This window comes from Apis cerana, linkage group LG9, assembly GCF_029169275.1.
Source record: "Apis cerana isolate GH-2021 linkage group LG9, AcerK_1.0, whole genome shotgun sequence".
Taxonomy (NCBI): domain Eukaryota; kingdom Metazoa; phylum Arthropoda; class Insecta; order Hymenoptera; family Apidae; genus Apis; species Apis cerana.
In genome coordinates, this window is record NC_083860.1 from 7,012,830 (window position 1) to 7,033,528 (window position 20,699).

At 36.9% G+C, this 20,699-nt stretch overlaps 1 protein-coding gene across 22 annotated transcripts in view; it reads left to right on the forward strand.

Annotated features, from left to right (window-relative positions):
- LOC108003092 (neuroligin-4, Y-linked-like) overlaps nucleotides 1-20,699 on the forward strand; it is a 307,743-nt gene that overhangs the window by 78,727 nt on the left and 208,317 nt on the right. For 6 of the 22 annotated variants that reach the window (XM_062079278.1, XM_062079282.1, XM_062079276.1 and 3 more), the window contains exon 1: nucleotides 8,169-8,484. The exons of the other annotated variants lie outside the window; for them this stretch is intronic. The gene's annotated coding sequence lies outside the window, so the exon portion shown is untranslated. Of the gene's footprint in view, nucleotides 1-8,168; nucleotides 8,485-20,699 lie in introns of those variants that run through there. 22 annotated transcript variants of the gene reach the window in all.

A 20,699-nucleotide genomic window follows, 5' to 3' on the forward strand; every position in this document is an offset into this window, starting at 1 on the left:
CGCGCCCCTGCTTCGATAGCCGCTGCCCGTTTCCCACGTTATTGCGAAACGCCGAGGTTTACTACGCACCACCCTTCCCTAAATCTCGCTCCTATTAAAACAAGGAGCAAAGCTTCCCTCCTCGAGCTTCTCCTTACGTTTGTGTCGGATCACGCGTTCGTGAGGCTGTATCTGAGATTTGTGGTTCATTTGTCTGGGGAAACGGTGGATGGAGGTGCGAAGAAGTTCGCGCCGTTAATTGCTTTCGGGGTAAATCAGGAATTATTGTTATCATCAGGGTGAAAGTTGTTGCTGGAAGCGAAATTGCGTGCAAAAATACGCGTGGGAGAATAAGAAGGAAATATAGGGATAAAGGGGGAGAATGATTGAGGTATATTTTTAATTCTGTTTGGGAATAAACGTTGAAGTGAATGTAATTAATCGAATGAATTGTGATAATTCGAATATTCGTTCTGATGGGTAAGATTAGGGTACGTCGAATAGGGATAATCCAATTTAACGAACTTTCGTCGAATAATTTCGATTAGAACGTGCACGTGTAGATATGTATAGACATGGTATATATATATATATATATTGCATGGATAAGAGAGGATTATCGAAGAAGTACACGTGCGATTTCGTGGTCGTGAATGCTGGTCGAGGCTGCGCGAAGTGTACGTAATTAATATGCACGAGGCGAAGTGCGAACATGCGACATCATGCGAGCGTCATTCACGGTAAACGTCATGTGTTTATACGGTTCTCTGCAACTGTTTATGAGATACGCGCCATCCTATACGTTCAACCGTCCACTTTTGATACAAGATAACGAATTGAGGATAATAAAAAATTGAAAGACAGGAAGAGAATCATTTTTAGGGTATGGCATTTCGTGGAATTGGCAAGGAAGAATGGCTCGATGAACGGCCATTAACCTAATAATTTCAGTTGTTGTATGCATGTATGAACAGGTATTCACGTGCATCGTATTTTCATCGTAATTGTATTATACAGAGCTTGTAATTATCGTCATTATTACTTTATGCAAGTCATAAAATATGTAATACCGCGTAAAGCATGCCCTTAAGTATGGCTTTTCCATCGATATGTCCCTGTTGTATTTTTTACGACATTTCGTAATGACCGATATTTCCACTATCCTATTTCGAGCCAGAATAATAAAAATAGAATGAAGGAGTTCCAAAAATGAAAGCTCAATAATGAAATTACGTAACAATATTCTTAGATTCGTACTTAATTTCTGTTCTTAAATTATTTTCCAATATTCCAAAATTTCCATACAATTCACAACTATAGATATATTCCAAAGATTTATGCTCAATTCCATAAATTCTTTAATATATTACGAAACAAATATAATATTAAATATTCTACGTGTTAAAAATATTTTTATACCGAATCATCGAGATATATCACAAACACCCAAAAATAATTTTATTAAATAATTAAATTCCTACTTAATTTCTGTTCTTAGATTATTAAGATATGACAAATAATTTTTTTTTCAAATATTCCAAAATTTCCATACAATTCACAACTAAAGGGACAATAGATCCAAAGATTTATGCTCAATTCCATAAATTCTTTAATATATCACGAAACGTGTTCAAAATATTTTTATACCGAATTATCGAGATATATCACAAACATTCAAAAATAATTTTCAATCGACAATTTCTATTCGATTCGCTGGAAGATCACTACTGTTTAAAATATTTTTAAACGAATCCAAAAATTATTTCACGATCGTTCAACAATCTTCCATCCTCTTTCACCTCTCATCCACCTTTACGAATTTACAATTTCGAATGGACGAGTCAAAGTGCGCTCATTTTCCAGGTGGTTAACGCGAGAAACGCGCGGGGAAAATGCAGGTGACACGTCGTCGATGCGCGCTTTGGAAACGTCGCGGGCGGAAACGTCGAATGGGGAACTCTCGAGTCGCGTCGCATGGCCACGAACCGGAAGTCCCTCTTACACGGGGCGACAGTCTGTTAGACGCGTGCACACTCGACTTTCCAGAAGCAGGGTAAACAGCGTGGCTGACGGCAGCGTTGAATTAGGGAGGCACGATTGTTGCGATTCGTTTGAAGCTCTCGAAATGGAGGACGATATTTTTGGCGGAAGAGAGGAAGGGGTTAAGTTAAACGAGCTTTTTCCTTTGTCCCAAGATTTTTGTTTGTCTTCGCGATCTTTCGGTCGTTGAGCGGAAAAGTATGGGAAATTGTTTCGTAAATAGAAAATTTGGAAGATTCGGAAGGAGTAGAAATTTATTTGTACTATCAACAACTCGAATCTTGGATAGAGGTAATCTTTTTTGATATTTTTTTAAGTCTGCCTGAAAATTTTAGAAAATATTTTTATTTAAAATTTTCGTGCTCGTGTATTTTGTCAACGATTCAAATACAGTTTCATTGATACAAACGAAGCTGTTGCAAGAAACTTGCTCAAAATTATCTTTATTTGAAGTAGCTTCATTGTACTACGACTTCCACGTTCATTAAACGCAGAAGTTTCTTTGCCGTTTAAGAGACACGGGTTATTACCTTCGTAAGAATCCCGAAGAGTTTCTAATTTGGAAAGTTGCCCCACAAAGTTTCAGAAATTTTGATTTAATTCGCAAAATTTCCTTCTTCGATCTTCGAAATTGCAATTTCATTCTCCTTTCGGAAATAAAGTAAGAAAAGATAAACAATAATATTTGTTAATAACGATAAAGTTATCGGGAATAAAAACGAGCAATGATTTACATATTAGAGAATAATTTTATGGCGAATAGGTAGTGTCGTGGAAAATATGCGCATGGAAAATACCTGTGAAATCAGATTCTTTGTAGAAAGAGATAGGCATGCGAGAGACACTCGCAATATACGACGCACAAAGTTACCTTTGCTCTTTGAAACAGTATCATCGGTTACTTCGTCATCTTCAAACATCAAAACCAGCTCTTTTGTCGCAACGTGTTATTCACTTCGAATTCGAGTCATTGTCAACAAAGTTTTGATACAAACTTTCTTTGAACTCGCAATTTATTGCTTGTTATCGCGCGTTATTTGATCGGATTATCGTTGTACTTGTTTTGCATTCTCCAAGGAAATCTTCAATTTTCAATTGAAGATGGATAAGCGGTTTCAAAAATTAAAATGAATCGCTATAATCCAATATTTATCGTATACCAATTTTTGTTTACTTTCAAATGAAAATTTCGATTCGAAAATATATACAGCGATCAATTAAAGCGTGTGATTAAAAAAATTAAAAAAAGATTTTTGCATCGAGTGAAAGTCATTTTCTACGAATTTTAATACAAATTTTACGAGTTTCCAACAACGTAACGAATCTTTTGATTACGAAATAACGTATAATTGGGAAAGTTATGAAATTTTATATTGAAAAATTTCCATTGCTTTTGAGTCAAACAAAGCCTCTCTCTGTAAATATTGATGCAATCTTTTGCGGATGTATTTATTACGAAAGAAATGGCGGAACGTGAGAGTTTAGATGGTACAATTTTCGAGAATATCGCGTTTTGGTTGGAAAAAGCATGCTTTGTGATGGCGATATATATATATCCTGTTATCGTATATACGGCATAAAGCATGGACTGATATCGATATCATCTTTATCTTTGATCAAGCTTGCCGCTACGATACTACGCTATTCCGTTAGAGAAGGATCGTTTGGTCTAGGATAACGTTACCACGTGTTGATTCTTTAATTTTACACGGATATATATGTACACTGTGTATGAAATCATCGAATTATCCTCGTACAAGATGTATATTTTATATTTTATAAAAGTATTTCTCGAACTCGTTTTATATAAAAACTTTTTGTATTATAAATTATCGATCAAAGATATTGATTTATCGATATTATTTAATCATTTATTCTCTATTAAAAGGAAATAATTTTAACGATAAATTTTTCATTTTTGTTCCATTTTTTATTTTTTATTACTAAATTTTTACAAATAATTCTACTTGACAATTAATCAGGGATAAGAAGAATATCCTTGTACGTGGAGAATTTTTCTCTTCCAATTCATTTAACAAAAAATTTGCTGAGAGTTTCAACTCGGTATATCCTGCTCTCGTTTCCTCCCTCCATCCTCTTTTTGTCGCGCGAGAAAAAAAATTCCACATAGTATTATGTCACGTATACTCGTTACTATTGGAACAGGTACAGAAATTCAACGAAGGGAAAATATTAACGCGTTTCAAACAGTTGGGACGCATCGCTTTAAACTTGGTGCCGAAAACCGTGGTGAAATATTTTAATTACGATTCCATCCACCATTTCCCTGTCCCAGAATTTCGAAATTTCAATGAAAAAGAATAATTTTCAAAATCTTGCTCAATTTTTTTCATCGTTCAAAACTCTTAATTATCATCATTATTTTTTTTAATAACAATACTCATCCTAAAATCGTCATCAAATTTTTCCATATTAATTTCGTTTAATCATTAGATACACACCGATATATAATCATTCGTTGAATTCTTAATTCTCGATGATTTCACCGAGAAGAAAATACCCTGAGTCGCGTGATCCAAAAATTGATTCGCAGATGGAAAAATCACGTAGAAGGCGAAAATCCAAATTAACGTATGACCAAAGCAGTCACGTACTCCGCATTAAATCGAAGTCGAGTCCGACTCGAGAACCAACCCACCGTCTCTTCAACCTCGTACACGAATTGCAGAATTCGTGTATGTGTGTGCGTGTGTGTGTGACGATATGACACGTACCCATACACGGGCGATAAGCGCAAGTGGATGCACTAATCCGATCCTTTCTCCCCGCCAACTTCGAATCCTGCTGCGAATCTCGTAATCTTAGCCCTGCACGAGCTCTGCATACGGTTCCGGATGCAGTTAACCCCCTGTGCGGACGGTTTCACGCTGTTTCACGCTTTCTTTCTTGCTCGTTTAACGTGTTTTATCGTTAATTTCGCACGGTTCTTTAAATAAATTTTGCGGCGAAACGGGAGATAAGGCGGAGCACAGCTCGCGGCAATTTTCGGCAACTTTTTACATCCTTTTTCGTTTTAGGTTGGGACGTTGGTTCAAGGATGTGGAGAAAAGGGTCGTAATAAAAGTTTGTGTCATTGAAAGAAAAAAGAAATTCAATTTCGAAATCGTTATTGATGCGGATTAAGGAGAATGTTTTGTTAAGTTTATATATTTCTTTTATCGGTTTAGGGATTGGTTTCAGGGTGCGAGAAGAAGTAATGGAAGTTTTTCGAAAGTTTTATGTGTTATTGGGGGGAAAAAGTTGGAGATCGTTGTCGATGTGGATTAAACGGAATATCGTAATATATATCTTTTTTATTTTCTGGTAAGGATTTAAGAACGAAGAAGAGGATTGTAAGAGAAGTTTTGAGAATTTTATTGTTATTAAAAAAATATTTTTTTCGAAACATCGTTAAAAGGAATATTTCCGTAACTTTATACCTTTTTTTTTTTTATTTTAATGGATTCGTTTAAAAACGCGAAGAATTTTAAAGAAAGTTCCGAGAGTTTTATGTATTATTGAAAAAAATTTGAAATGAAAATCTTGAATATCGTATTTTTACTTTTTTTTGTTTTTTTTTTTTTTTTTAATTTTATAGCGAGGATCGATCTGATGTAAAGAAGTTGCGAAAAAGCTTTTGTAAGAGTTTTATGCGTTATTGAAAAAAGAAAAAAATTGAGTTTATTTCAGCAATAGTGATTTTATTAAAGTCGTTTTTGTGAATTATTTAATGGGTTTGATGCGGATTGAAGAGGATTTTGTTAGAGCGGGATATAGTGGAGTGGTAGATAGTGATGATAATGGCCGGGGCATTAAGCTGAATCAGTGGGAAAACTATTGACGCTGGCGCAACCAGAGAAGTAATTCCAAAGCTGTTACGATTGCATATACGGCACTTCAGATGTACACAGGATGGATATGAAATTTGATATTATATTACACAATTTCCCCCCCAAAATTCATCCCACTAAATTTAATATTGCGTTAATCTCTCGGAAGAAATCTCGCCTTATCTCGCTTAACTTTCCTCGTACGCGTGTTCATTTTCAACTCTTCATAAACACAACTATCGACCAAACTATCCATCCCCCAACTATAAATCTCTCCATACCATACGACACTCGAGAAACCTACCTTACCCCCCGTATAACAAAAACAAAAAAAAGGAAAAAACAACCACCTCGATACCACTCCATCCCCGCGTATCACCTTTCCCCGACTCGAACCATATCCCCTCCCCTTCCCTCCCCCAAACCATCCATCCGTCCAACTTCTCCACGCGTGTAGAACGCGCGAGGGTCGTTCTCGGCGCGTGTACGCGCGAGCATAAGCCGCGTTATGTCGGCGAGTATAACGGACGTACCGACGGACTTTGGATCGATCGTGGGCGGAGGGGTGCGCTGGTCGGAGGGGCAGGTGGCGCGCTCGAGGGGGGAGGAGGAAGGGGAAGGAACGGAGTGGCGGGATGAAGAAGGACGGAGATCCTTGGAGCCGTTGCGCCGTCGCAACGGCCAGGACCGTCGTCGTCGGGACCAGGCGAGGCTTCGTGGGGCGAGACGGATCTCTCCACCCCCCTCCCCGATTTCCACTCCGCCACCGCCACGATTTCCCCTCCTCGCGCTTCCCCTTTGCCAGCCGCCCCTGTGTTCTCGTGTGTCGCGTTCCACAGTCGCTTCATTCTTTCCCCCTCCCCCCTGTGTTTTCGTCCCCTCTAGCCCCTTTCCTCCCCTCCATTCCTCCTCCATCCCCCTCCGTCCCTCCCACCAGCCCCCTCGTCGCTCCATCGGTATCCTCCCTCCCTCCTTCTCTTTCTCCCCATCTCTCTTCTCCCCCTCCTCGTCCTTCCTACGCACGGATATCTTCCCTGTCTCGTGTTTCTCCTTCGTCGCTCTCGCCAGGCCCGCGCACTCTTCGTCCTCGTCCCTCCTCGGCGAAATTCGCCCGATCGCCGCTTCGTGTCCCTCTCTCCGCTCCATCTCTCTCTCGCCCAACCCTCCCCCACGGTCTCGCTGGCGCGCCGCTGGCAGCCCTGCAAAAACAAGCATACGGCGATCCCCAGTAGCACCCTGGTACACAGACCGGGCCAGAACGTGAGGCCGCGTGGCCCTGCCGGCAGGTGTAACGCGCCACGTTATCCTCTCTCGCGTTCTGCTGCACGACACGTGCGCCACCGAGATTATTTCTCCATCGCTCTTCCCACTCGAAATCCCGTTTCAAGTGATTATTACACGGTCGGTTGTTCGGTCGAGGAGGAGGAGAGGTCTCGTGATGTTGAAAATGGAAACGTGGCGGAACTCAGGGTTGATGGTTGGTGGCCGTGCGACGTGATACGGACGAATCTCGAGGCTTCGAGGCTGCCACGATGAAGAAACTCGTGACTGGATGTTGACGTGAACGCGTCAACCGTGGTTTTCGAACGAAGATGGAACTGGATGGAAGCTGGTGCGTTTGTCGTGTTCGGTGAGAAGCTGGTGCCTGATGGAAGAGTACGCGTGTCCGTTTCGAGATCGAGATATTGTACGTTTATCGAAGGCGAGAATATTTATCGTTTTATCGGGTGAAGAGTGCGAGCTGGATGGTTTGTCCAATCTTTGTATTCCAATTTCTACTAAATATCATCATCTTCGCGTGAATTTATTATGAGAAGAGCGAGATATCTTAAAGAGTACGTACCGAAGCGTAATCTCATCCTTAAAAATCTATCGAGAACGAAATATTTATATACTCGATTTGGAACGAAGAAGAATATTTATTTAATTGCAAATCCGGTGTAAGTTATTTATTTCGTTCATCTCCGAATCTACGGAATCGCCAACAAAATATTCCTCGCGATAACACTTGTAAATTGTTAAAGAAGAACTGGGTCAGCCTTAAAGAAAATTTTCGAGTATCAAGAATCCAACCCTTCCCAAAATAAAATCTCACCCTCAAATCTATCATCTATACCAATCACAACTAACCATAACTTTGCAAATTGAAGAACGCTCGAAAGAAGAATAATCGATCGACCTTTTAACATCCATCCCCACGTTGCACCCCTTTTTTCCCAAAACAAAATCATCATCCCTAAACTACTCACTAAGGATTAATCCTCCGCAAAAGTGTACACGTGTTCGTCGTTAAAGTTGACGTGTGGATCTCGAGCAGTGATCGAAACCGGATTGGATGTTATTTTGGTATCGAGGATCACGCAGGTCAGGGTGGATTTAAGTGGCGTGGGAAACGTGTTTCGTTTCAGTTGGCCGACGAACGTCGCGAGCTACGGTTCGAGGGAAGGAAACGGGGAGGAGGAGGGGGGATTGTGGTGTGTGTACGTGCGTGCTTGTGCGATTTGTTTACATCTGGGGCCAGTGTGGTAGGAGGAGGGGAAGTGGCGGTGATTTCTGTAAGTGAATTAAGGGTGCCAATCTCGGTTTGGACGAATCGAGGAACTCGGTGAACGAGGTTCGTGGAGATGCTTCGCTGGTAAGTTTGCCAGAGTTTCCGGATAGTTGATTGGTGTGCGAGATTGATGATTAATTTGAGGATGCGACGCGTGGATTATTGTGCGACGAGTTTGGAATTGGTTTGTGTTTAGACGTGGATTAAGAGAAATTGCAATTGGAAAATTATATTAAATATTTGATGATTCGAGAAGTAAACGATTCAAAGGTATTTATAGGATTACATGGAAAAATTTGGAAATTTTTATATAAAAGTAAAAGTTTTGTATTATAATTAAGTATAACATTTTTTTTCCTTTTTGGAATTGAAACAAAATTTGTTTGAAAATTTTTACCTTTTTTTTTTTATATACATATATATATGTGCTTCGGAGGGTCGTTTGATTGATTTTATAAAGTGAAATATTTTTTGATACACGAAATATTTGATAGTTAATTGACTGTGAACGAATATCATGATTTGAAAAACAAGTTTCGATTGCAATAGCCGAGTTTCGAATTTAATAAATTTTTGCACCAACAGAAAAGAAGAACAAGCCATATTATATATATTGGCAACGTTTTACGTGAATTTTTGTAATATTATCTATTCATTTATTAAATTTTCGACCTTAAAATCAAATTTTATCGCCCGCCAATTTTTCCATGTAAAAATATAAACAACAATAATACAATTTTTAAATTCCATATTTCCATTTGCAATTATTTAATAAATATTTATTATTACGCATTATAGATTCTCATCAATTTTTCACCGATTTTTGTCAATTTTCATTTTCAAAACTATTCAACCACGAATAATTCTCGTTCAAAGCTAACGATCATATTTGGTACATCCCGATATGTACCAAAATTTATTCTGTCTTACTTGCACAACTAGACCAATTTTAATTAATTATATTATATTACATTATTCATCGCAACTAATTCGTAATAATTTCACGTGCAACGATGTATCAACAATCGTAATTAATATTATTAAAACTGATACCATTCCATAGAAATTAATCATTTACGATGATCGTGTGACACAATTTGCTCCGTCCGATTCAATTATTTAAAATTAGTGGCAAAACTTGGTCGTATTGCAAACAATTCTACGTTCCAATCGCATCGATATTCATCAAAACGTGCATTTTTGATACGACTAAACTTTGCGAATTTTACGATTTGCAAATATTTTGATTACGATTATTTAAAATCGGAAAATTGACAATTCAAACGATTTTAAGATAAAATACGAAATGCTTTTGGTTGAATTGTATGTAATAATCATCGACTATTCACTTCGTAGATATTATGATAGTTTTCACTTTTGAAATGTAAAATCGTTTTTGTTGCGCGCTGAAAGCGTCGTGTTTTAGAAAGATGAAGAATGAAAACGTTTTTTAAAGAGAAACGTTTTTGAAATAAAATTGCTTTGTTAGTTTCATTTATATTCATTTTTTGGTATTTTTTTTGGTACTAACATTAGAATAGTTGAAATAAAAGTTTCTGAAAGGGAAATAAATTCTTGAGGGAAATAAATGAAGAAAAATACATTTTTATATATTTTGTCAACGAATAATACAGTAGTAGTTAAAAAACCATTTTCTTAAAAATTTTCCTATTTGATTCTTCTTACTAGTTTAATAAAAATAAATAATTTTAAAAAGAGAGAGAGATAGAGAGAGAAGCGTATAATTTTATAAATAGAACGATTTTTTTTTCACTGAAATTGCAAATTGTCTTCGTCTCTTTCCTATTCTTTTTCAAATTTTCATTAACCAATAATCCGAAAGAAAATGAAAATGCAGAGTGGTGTTATTTACCACCAGATATGCAGACCTTCCAATATTCTCCAATACTTGCTGTCTCCCAATTTTATCCTCCATTTCTATTGGCTTCTTCTCCAACTTTTCTTGGACGTTTGGAATCGATTCGTCTCGCGATTGATCGACAACAAAGTGCTTTTTACGATGGATACGATAAAGGAAAGTCATATTCTTCTCTATTATTCTTTCGATTTTGGCGAATGGAACATGTAGAAGATAGTAGTGAATCGTATCAAGGATAAGCGATTTCCAACTTTTTACATCTCGTTTCGAGCAATGTAGAAAGTGAAGCGTAGTATTTTTACAAGAAATTCCTGAGTATTTGCTTTTTTATTTTACACGATTTTATTCATTTCTTCCTTTATTTTTTAATTTTCGTTTCTTTCTTTTTAGATATCGCGACTTACAACTTGTTGCGTTATATTAGTTCGATTAAATCGATATTTAACAAATTAATAAACGTTATTGAAATAACGATTTTTTAATTTTTGACGAATTTTCCAAAGGAATTAAATTTCAATTTCGTTTCCACTTCGACGATTATTATTGTTCGCCAAAGATTTTAATATCGGGGTCTAGAAACTAATTAAATTAGCGAACAATAGTACATTATCGACAGTATATGAATTAAATTATTGATGAAAATCAATTTCTCGAATCTGCAATCAGCATCAAATCATCAAATATGCATTATTTATAGAATGAAATAGTTATTGAGAAATAATATGAAAGAAAATAACATAAGAAGAATTATTACTATTTAAAAATCGCAACTTTCTTTATTAAAATTTCGAAAGAAACATTATCATGATCCATCTTTAAACATTCTAATATTAAATCATCAATGATCGCGTGATAATTAAAATAAAAAAAATAAAAAAAAAGAATCGAAACTACGAAATACTATCCATCGTTCAATTAAATATTAAATATTAAAAAATTGGAAATTAAACGTGCACATTTACCGAGACAACTCGGATGTTAAAAATCTCGATTATCTTAAAATTCGAAAAAGCGAGGAAGAAGTCGACTGCCTTCGAATCGATCTGATCGGTCGGTCGAACGGAAAAACTGGCCGGCTGGACATTTAAGTTCGTTCAGAATACGCGCCGTGTTTCTGAATACGAGCAACTCAATTTCCGTGGCTGCTTATCGATTGCGCGTATCCGTTCCGCTCGGTTTTATTCCGCTCACAGCCGCGTTACATACAATATATTCCTCTTTGGAATTATCACGGCTTAAAACAAGACTGGTCTTAATAAATCCGGGTGAGAAACGTTGCGCTCGAAATCGAAGCTCGCAATATTAGAAACTCGAAATGCAATTGGAAGTTTCATTTAGAATCGGTGACGTTGATCCCTTCCTTTTATTTCTATTTTTTTATTTTCTTCCTTTTTTTTAATATCGATTAAAATGTGGATTATTTCGTGGGATAAAGCGACTTATTCAATTCTTTAAAAATTAAATGATTTGACGAGGTTTGATGAGGTTTTTAATGGTATATTAAATAGATATTAGAACGTAAAAAATCCTTTAGATAGATAGTAATTTAATGGAGATAATTTCTTCTTCGAGAATTCAACGAATGGAATTTACAAAATTCGAATCTTGAAATCGACAAAGTGTTTTTCTTACCGAATTTATATTTCTGACAATTATTCTCCTTCAATTTTTTGGAGAAAGGAAGGCTCGTTAGACAGATTTAAACGACGACGTTTGCCGCGAGAGAAACACGTGGCGTGTCTGGCGGTTGACACCGGAAGAAGAGCGCGATATATCAAGTTCTGGCTTAATTAGGGAACACTCGATCCCACGGAAAACGGTTGAAACGGTTCACGTCTCACGTGCGACGATAGAGTGAAAAGCTGACTCGCGCCACTGCTGTCAGTAGTCGTGCTCCACTCTCGAAGGAAATTGGCCGCGAGATTTCGAGGTGTGTTCAACTTCCCTTTTGTCCATCCATCGACCTCTGTTAAGAATAGCTTTTGCCAATTGTTGTTTCCACGAAATTTTCACGTTTTTCTTTCGAAAAATTTTGAAGGGAAGCGATACGGAAAGTGATCACGATCGGTTGAAACGCATATCGATGAAGATTTCTCTCTGAAATTTTTGCTTGTCTTAATTATTTACTCGTCGATTTTTGTGACGAATAAAATTGGAGACAAGTTGATAAAGCTTCTTGGAATCTTGGGAAGAGATTCGAAATACACGAGGAAATTTGCATTTGATCGATACATGTTTCTTTCTTATTTCAAGGATCATTAAAAAACAAGAACTCAAGACGAGATTTGTAGACGTGAAGGATTAAAATGAAATTAATAGGAAATTATCGAAAAACAAGGAAAATCGACACACGTTTGTCCATATAATTAATTCGATAGTTCATATCGTCTCGCGCGAAAGGGACTAATTCGTACAGGATAAATCTTCATTGGGCATAATTAAATCGATAATTATGGTAATTAGATCACATGTATACGGTTTATTATTCTCCGTTTAATCGGTATGCACGAACCAACCATATAAATCGAGGAATAATTGTGTAAGGGATGCGAATCGTGTCCAATTCAATTTTGAATCTTGTTAAAAAATTTATGAAATTGAATTTGCCTTGTCGATATCGATTCGATCCGTTTATTATTTTATAATATTCCGTATTAAAATCCTTAATCCTTGATGAAGATTAGGAATGCATTATCGATCAACGATCGAAAAAAAAAGAAACAAATAAAATAAATATAAGATAAAGTTAATAAGATAATACGTCCAGAATGGTACAATCGTCGCTCATCCAAGTACTTCATAAAAAAATAAATTAGCTTGATAAAATACAAATAGAACGAATTGATGTTCAATATTTCCAAAGCGTTCTCCGAATACGTCAAAACACTCCATCTCGATGTAGAAAAATTTCGAAACTTGAGCGAAAAAATCGATCATCAACTTGACAATTTCGAAAAATTCCAAATAAGAGTACCAATCGCTTCCACATTTCCAAATCTTTCCACCCCAAATAATACGTCTCAACGAGATAAAAAAAGAACAAAAAAATTTCTACGTACTCTATCGTGATCGACAATTTTCCAAAAAAAAAAAAAAATTCCAAATTATTCCGCCCGAATTATGGAACGAAGGATAGAACTACGCCACCACCGGTGAAAGTTTCAAGAAAGCCCAATTTCCTCGCCACCCCCTTCCCTCTCCCAAAAATTCCCTCCGAATTCTCTGCCAACCAGCTCTGAAACCACCCTCGAAAGGAATCAACGAACACCCCATTTACACCGCGCGCGGAAATCACGCGGGAACTCGTTTCCCTCCTCGTCCTTGGTGAAATTCACCAGGTGTCGTGTCGATGAGAACAAAAAGAAAGGAAGAAAGAAAAGAAAAAACCGGTCCATCCCTTGTTTCCGGGTTGCTTTCAGCGCGATCAAAATGGATCCTGGAGGAAGGGACGACGTTCGTAGCCGAGGAAACATCAGGTGGTGAGTTTATGCGAGATAATTTCCACGAAGGGTGGAAAGTGGGCATTCGTCAGTGTCACGAACGAGAGAGGGGGTGAAGGGGGAAGAGAAAGTGTGCGATAAACGTCGATGTCGACGGGGAATTGGTCGAGTTTCGAGATCCCGGGGAAGATGGAAGAATTGTGAGGGGAAGAAATTGCGAGAAATGATATTTTTGATTCTATGTATTCGATATTATTAGACTAGTGTAATATTATTATTTATGGATTCATGAAAAGATATATATTGGGAAATTTATTGAATTTTGAAGGAAGAGGAAGATATTGAAATTGGGAAGAATCGATTGCTTTTTTAAGTAAGGATGGAAGAAATTTGTCCAAGATGTGATTATGATTTTTCAAATATATTCATTATATAAAATGATATCCAGTAATGGAAATGGATTACATAATTAATTGTCACCTAGGTTTTTACGTGGCTAGAACAATCGATCATTTTAAAAAAGTAAATAATTATATAATTATTCTGATAGCAAAAGTTCGGTTGATTCGTGTTAATAGTAGATGATAATCCTGATCATCAATAATCAGACATATTCTACTCGCTCACTTTGTGTTCAAAATTTTTATCGAAACAGATTTCAAAAAATCCTTCGATGAACTTTTCCTCGCAATTGTTTCAATGAGAAAATTCAATCATCCCTTACTCTCCTCGATAGAACCTTTAAATTTATCCCGATTACAGATCCTGAAAAGGATTGTTGCAACATCGTTTAACCTCCCTCCTCATAATCGAAACCAGCCATTGTGTTATTAAAACGTTCGAAAACACTCGCGACACGATCCCAACCGTATATTCAAACGTTGCCCCGAATCCCTTCACCCCACGGATGCGTTTCCCTCGGCCAATGTTCGACAAAGGGTGAGAAAAATAGGGATTACAAATTGCAGCGATCTGGCTATGGGCTCGCCCCGTTCCCAAAAATGGAAGGGAAATTGATTTTTTATCGGTGAGTGAATAACCACGTTTTTATGGAATTCCGTTGATGTTTTGCGAAATAGGGGTGGGTATTGTTGCCTTTTTCCTTCTTTGGAATGGTGGTAGGGGAAAAAATTAGGGATATTTTAGAGGTTATTAAAGCCGAGATTTATCATGGGCGAAATATTTACAATTTTCAAGTAGGGACTCGATTCGAATCTCGATCCGAAACATTCGGAAATTTCTTTGTGTTTGGTCTAATTCTTACACGTTTATCTTATTTTTGTTGCAGTTCTATGCGTGTGTTCTTTAAATATATCGTGAAATTTTTAAATAATTCAAATAAATCGATGAAACTCTTTTTATTTATGAATGTGATTGTGATTTTAAAAGTAAGAGAATATCGTCACTTAACACAAAGATAAATAAAAAGCGTATCTCAAAGCGAGTACAACGATGGAAAGTAACGAGAAAAAAAATTTCAATCCAACCCTTTCCATTCTTCTTCTTGAGATGGAGAAAAAAATGTAACGAGGATGAAAACATCCTGAAACAAGAATTTTTCCACGTCAACATGGGAGGATAAACGACAGTGAGAAAAAGAGAAGGAAGAAGGAAGAAATCGCTCGAAGATTTCACAAATTAATCCAAAATCCCGCGCAATCATAAAAGACGTATTAAAACGTATTTTCGAGCACGCTCAATCCCGAGGAAGGAAATTCTGTCACGCGATAAATATCGTCGGGACAGCTCGAAATCGACGTCTCGACAGGTGGCCCTTGGCCTCTCGTTAAACCAATTTTTTTTTCCTTCCCCTCGTTTTTCGTTGCTCCCCAATTAAGAGGAGGCAGTTCCACGCGATGGCCGCGCTTAATTCCTTCCATCCAAGGGGCGGCCGAGGGTAAATACTTGGAAAGACGCGCGTTTAACCGCGGAAACTTCAGCAACGGGGTTGGATTTCGTTGGCTAACAACGTGACTCGGGTTGGATGCACCATGTCCATTGGATAAATGCGAAATAGAATTTTCTTCGAATGGAATTCCACGAGAAATTATTTTACTTGAACATTTGAGAGTGCGTCTTTTTTTAATTTTGAGAATGTTCTTTTGTTAATTCGTTTTGGAATTTTTTTTGTTGATTTCAGTGAACGAAATTTATATAATTTATTTATGCGATTGTGGGTAATTTTATGTTACTGTTTTTAATACACAGTGATAGATCATATATGGAATACTGTTATACATCACATTCGCAATTATTGTGTGATTTGATTTTTAGAATTTTTTTAAGAAAAGAATTTTATAAACAAATTGATCAGATTGATAAAAGAATTGTTGATAGTCATTGTAAAAATAAAATAACACCATACACCATTTCATATTCCATTCATGAATTTGGATATTGGATTATTTATTTTACGTAGCTCGTAATTACATTGACGCCACTTCTGTGCAAGTCAATGGCCAATAATTTCGAACTACACAGCTGTAAATTTCACAACTATTAGTCAATTTCGAACGTTATAATGGCTTGTAACTCTTAGATCCGCCGTAGAACCCGAAACTTTGCGACTCTTGAACCTATAACCCTAAACATCATAACTCTCTCTCAATCCCGCGACCTTTGAACTTGCAAACTTCCGAGTCCTGGATCCAGAAACTTTGTTCTTCAAACATGGGCTTCTATATATCGACCCACCTGGTCGAGTAGAAATTCCAACCATCCCAGCCAACCCTATTGTGTTGGGATAAATTAGCGTTATATCAGATTCTGATCTGTCCGCTAGAAATTCTATCCAATGCCAGCCAACACATCAGAATCCAATCCGTGTTCCTGAAGCGAGATAAGCTTAATGAGATAGAAATCTGTTCAGACCCCATTGTGGTGAGTAATTTCTATTGTTCCACTCTAATGTTTCGGATAAATAAAGCATCAGATTCTGTTCTACAGTGATGAGTGAAAAAATCATTTAATCGATCCGTAGTTTCAGATGGAGTAATTATCCCATCCAATGTAATTGATCCATCGTTTTATACGATACGTGATTGTGTGCTCCATATCAAATGTTTCTGATATCGAATAGCGTATTAGAGAATTAGAAATTTTAATCAGCCTAATACAATGTATCGTACAATTTTGAAAATATTGGTATACTTGATGGAGTAGAAATCCTGTCCTATTGTGGAGGCCGATGAATCAAGTCTGTGTCCATATTGGGTGTATTTGATGAAGTACAAGTTTCGATCAATGCGACCATTTCCATTGTTTCGAAAATATCGATTCCACGTTGAAATTTGGCTCTACCAAGCCGAGTAGAAATCGCATTCAATCGATTCGATTAATTTTGAGAACGACTTTACATTTCGGTTCCACTCAACTAGTGGAGCATAAATTCCAACTTAATCACATGTAATTAACGGAACAAAGTTGATGCAAGTGTCGGATTTTAATTATTTAGCAAAGAAGAAAGTAGCTTCATTCCAGCGAGCAATGATTCACGTACTTTTGAAATTTTATTTTTGTAACGACAAGATTATTGTAATACAATTATTGTAACATCATTATTAAAAATTGTAAATAATCTCGATTGAAATTTGAAAAAGACGGAAATTATTCCAGAACAAATTCCATCATGATTCATTAATATAAAAAATTCGAAATTAAATGTCCATTCAACGAAACATTACAAATATACAACTCAAATCAAAGTAATCAACAAAGTAAATTAAATACGTTCAATAAAGTTGGCGCAAATCGTATTTTTACTCTCGTCAACTTTCTGCAAGGGAAAAAAATTGCTACACTTGGATAATGACTCGTGAAATTTCGCAAGTATTTCATAATGACAACTTAAGGTTGCGTGCTGCAATATTCAAACCGCAATTTCTGTAAAAGCACCGGCTCACGATATCGCGTTACCCGGTTGCGATCGCTCGGTTGCTGATGGTGTTTCATTATCGAGTTTCAGATAAAGTGATATTTCAAGGATATTATCGCCATAAATTAAGGCTTGTTCTCTTCATAGTTTGAAATTTTTCCCGTTATTTTCTTGGAGGGTTTCGTTCAGGTTTCGATGGAGGATAGACAAGGGGTGTCAAATCAGAAGATTGTTCCCTTCCTTCTTCCTTAAAAATTATGAAGTATAAAGTACAGAGCATAGGGTGAAAATGCAAGTAATGATAAATCGAAGATACAGAAGAATAAGTACATTTCCTTTTTTCTTTTTCTAAGAAATTGTGGATGGAAGAGGAGAAAGTTTACAAGTGTAAAGAGTAGACTGAAGATGTTTGTTTGAAGGTTTGGATTAAAATTTATCTAAAATATTCTACCAATAAATATCCTAATAATACCTCTCTTTAACAAAAAATTGAAGATTTTTTTTTCTAATTCACACGCAAATTATCCCTTAATATCGTCATTCGATATAGATATGAAGATGGCTTTCGATACACACAAAATTCCCACAACTCGCACTTTCATCGCTATACCATAAGAAAAAAAGATACATTTCCTCGAACATCGATAAACCAAATTCACTCCAACTACTCTCTAACATTCATCTCACGGCATCCAAAATACCTTGTGACGAACCTAAAATTTCTACAATCCAAAACCATCGAACGTCGTATTTCTACTATCGTGCCGAGAGAGAAAAAAAACCATTTCCTCCTCGAACAATAAAACAGTTGCAAGCCACACTCGTGCATCCAGAGCACCCAACGAGATAGGTGTCCCCCTCCAGCGACGTTGAAGACACTTTGGGCGCGCGTAAAAAGTCTTTGGCCGGCGAGTTACGAAGATAGCATCGGCGAGGAGAATATAATTGAACGGTGTAAAGGGGGTTCGCAAAGGACGTAGGATAGATAGAGAGGGAGAGATTCTATTCCCCTTTTAGAAAGGGGCACGAAAACGATGTTGCTCTCGAAAAAAGCCGGGCCGAGTGGCAACCTCGACGACGACGACGACGACGATAATGATTTATTAATAAGGCCGGGATGGACGGGACAAGTATAAGATCTCAAAGGGGTGGAGAAAAAGCCTGTCTCCTTCCCCTTTTCCACGCGCCGCGCTTCTTCTCCACGAGTAAAGTCTTGTCTTCTTTGTGCCCCGGTCGCTGCCACGTTTCCTTTCCTTTTCTTTCCTTTTTTACCATGGCGACACGGCGCACTAGGTCGATGGAACACAGGATGATGGCGAGCGCCGAACGAAAGAGGGCGAGGAACGCCTCGGGCCCTTGCTCCACCATCCTCGCCAGACGTCTTGTACAAACGCGGTTAACTTCGTATTTGTTGACCCTACGATAATGCGAATAATCCCTATCGCTGTCTCTTGGAAATATATTGAGTGAACGATGCGAGTTATGGTTAGTTTTTTTTTTTTCACGATTGAATGGTTTGAAACATACGATTTGGTACATCGTTGCGAATTGGGATGAGATTGTATAGTCACTTCATCTTTTGGATGATAGGTGTTAGAGATTAAACTTTTTTTGGCGTATTCGGAAAAGAAGGATTTGTTTATTTATTTATTTGTTATTTCTCGATATATATTTTGTTACCACGTATATTTATAACGTAAAGAAATTTTTACGAAGTGTCGATCAATCGTAACAATTCAGCCTCCAAGTGATTTTATCCTTCTAATTTCAAGTCCTTTGGATTAAGATATTAAACACCGTGGATAAATTTTTCCTGATTTTGAAATACAAGTTGGCTGTGTGCCGTTACGCTTCGGCACAACAAAGACTTTTAATAAAGAGGCACACGTTAGAAGTCGACCTCTCTCTCTCTCTCGTCACAGCAACCTCGTTTTTCACAACTAATTGACTCGCGCCACTTCGCTTTTAATTACCTCGATTCAGTCCCCCTTTTTCGTTGTAAACATCGTGCATGCCACCCTGGCCCTCCTTTCTCTCGAATTAAATGGTGTTCTGCGTAAGAACAAAGGGATTGAATGCACGGATAATTATGATCGTCGAAAGATCGTGATCAGAAATTTTCATTTCCTTGACATACGATCTAAATTCTACATTTGTACTCTCTTTGTTCCTTTTTTTTTAGGAAAAATTCTAGAAAGTTTTTTTTGGAATTTAAAATAATGTTGTTATTTTTATGGACGATAATTGAAAATGATTTACTTACAAAATTTTGCTGTAACTCTTTGTTATTTTCTCTTTATAATTCTATTGAAAATTTTTATTCATTCGAAATCGATCCGCGTTATTAACAATTCGCTGGATTAATTAATTCACGAATTTCAATTTGCGAAAAAAAAATGAATCGTAAATATTTTTGTATAAAATAAATGGATTAAAGCGATCCATTCGACCATTCATCCATTGTCCGATCGCTAATGTAATTAAATGTGATTAATTAATACAAAGAATTGAATAGAAAACATTAAAGATGATTGAAAACGTGATGAATAATAATAAATAATAATTTAGTTTTTGGGGAATTGAAATTTCGTTCGTCCCTCCATTTTTAAAGAATTCCAAAAAAAGTTCTTAAAATCTCGATCGAATATCTAATCATCCTTGTTTCGTCATTTTCGCGTTCACCAAATTTTCGTGAAAATTCGTACCCATCAAACCCGACAACATTAATGCACGATAATGCATGGAAACTATGCGTTTAAATTGAGTCTGAATCGACGATATTGATGCACGATATAATAAATAGCGCAATAGAATGATAATTACGATAATCGAAAATCTGATGAGAAATAGCCATTCCACTATGCTCGACAAATTCCTTTCCAATTTCTCGTTCACTTCTCGTTCTCGTCCCAACATTTGTCCAACAATTTTTCACTAATTATAGGCAACCGATGATATTAATATAAGAGGATTATTAAAAACCATTTGTGTTCACGCGTGAAATAATTGGCCTATCGAAAATAGGGATAACACGGCCCCTGTGCTCGTCATGCATGCTTAAAAAGCTAAATTTAAACACGCCACCAAGCGGAAAATGCAGCTTCCA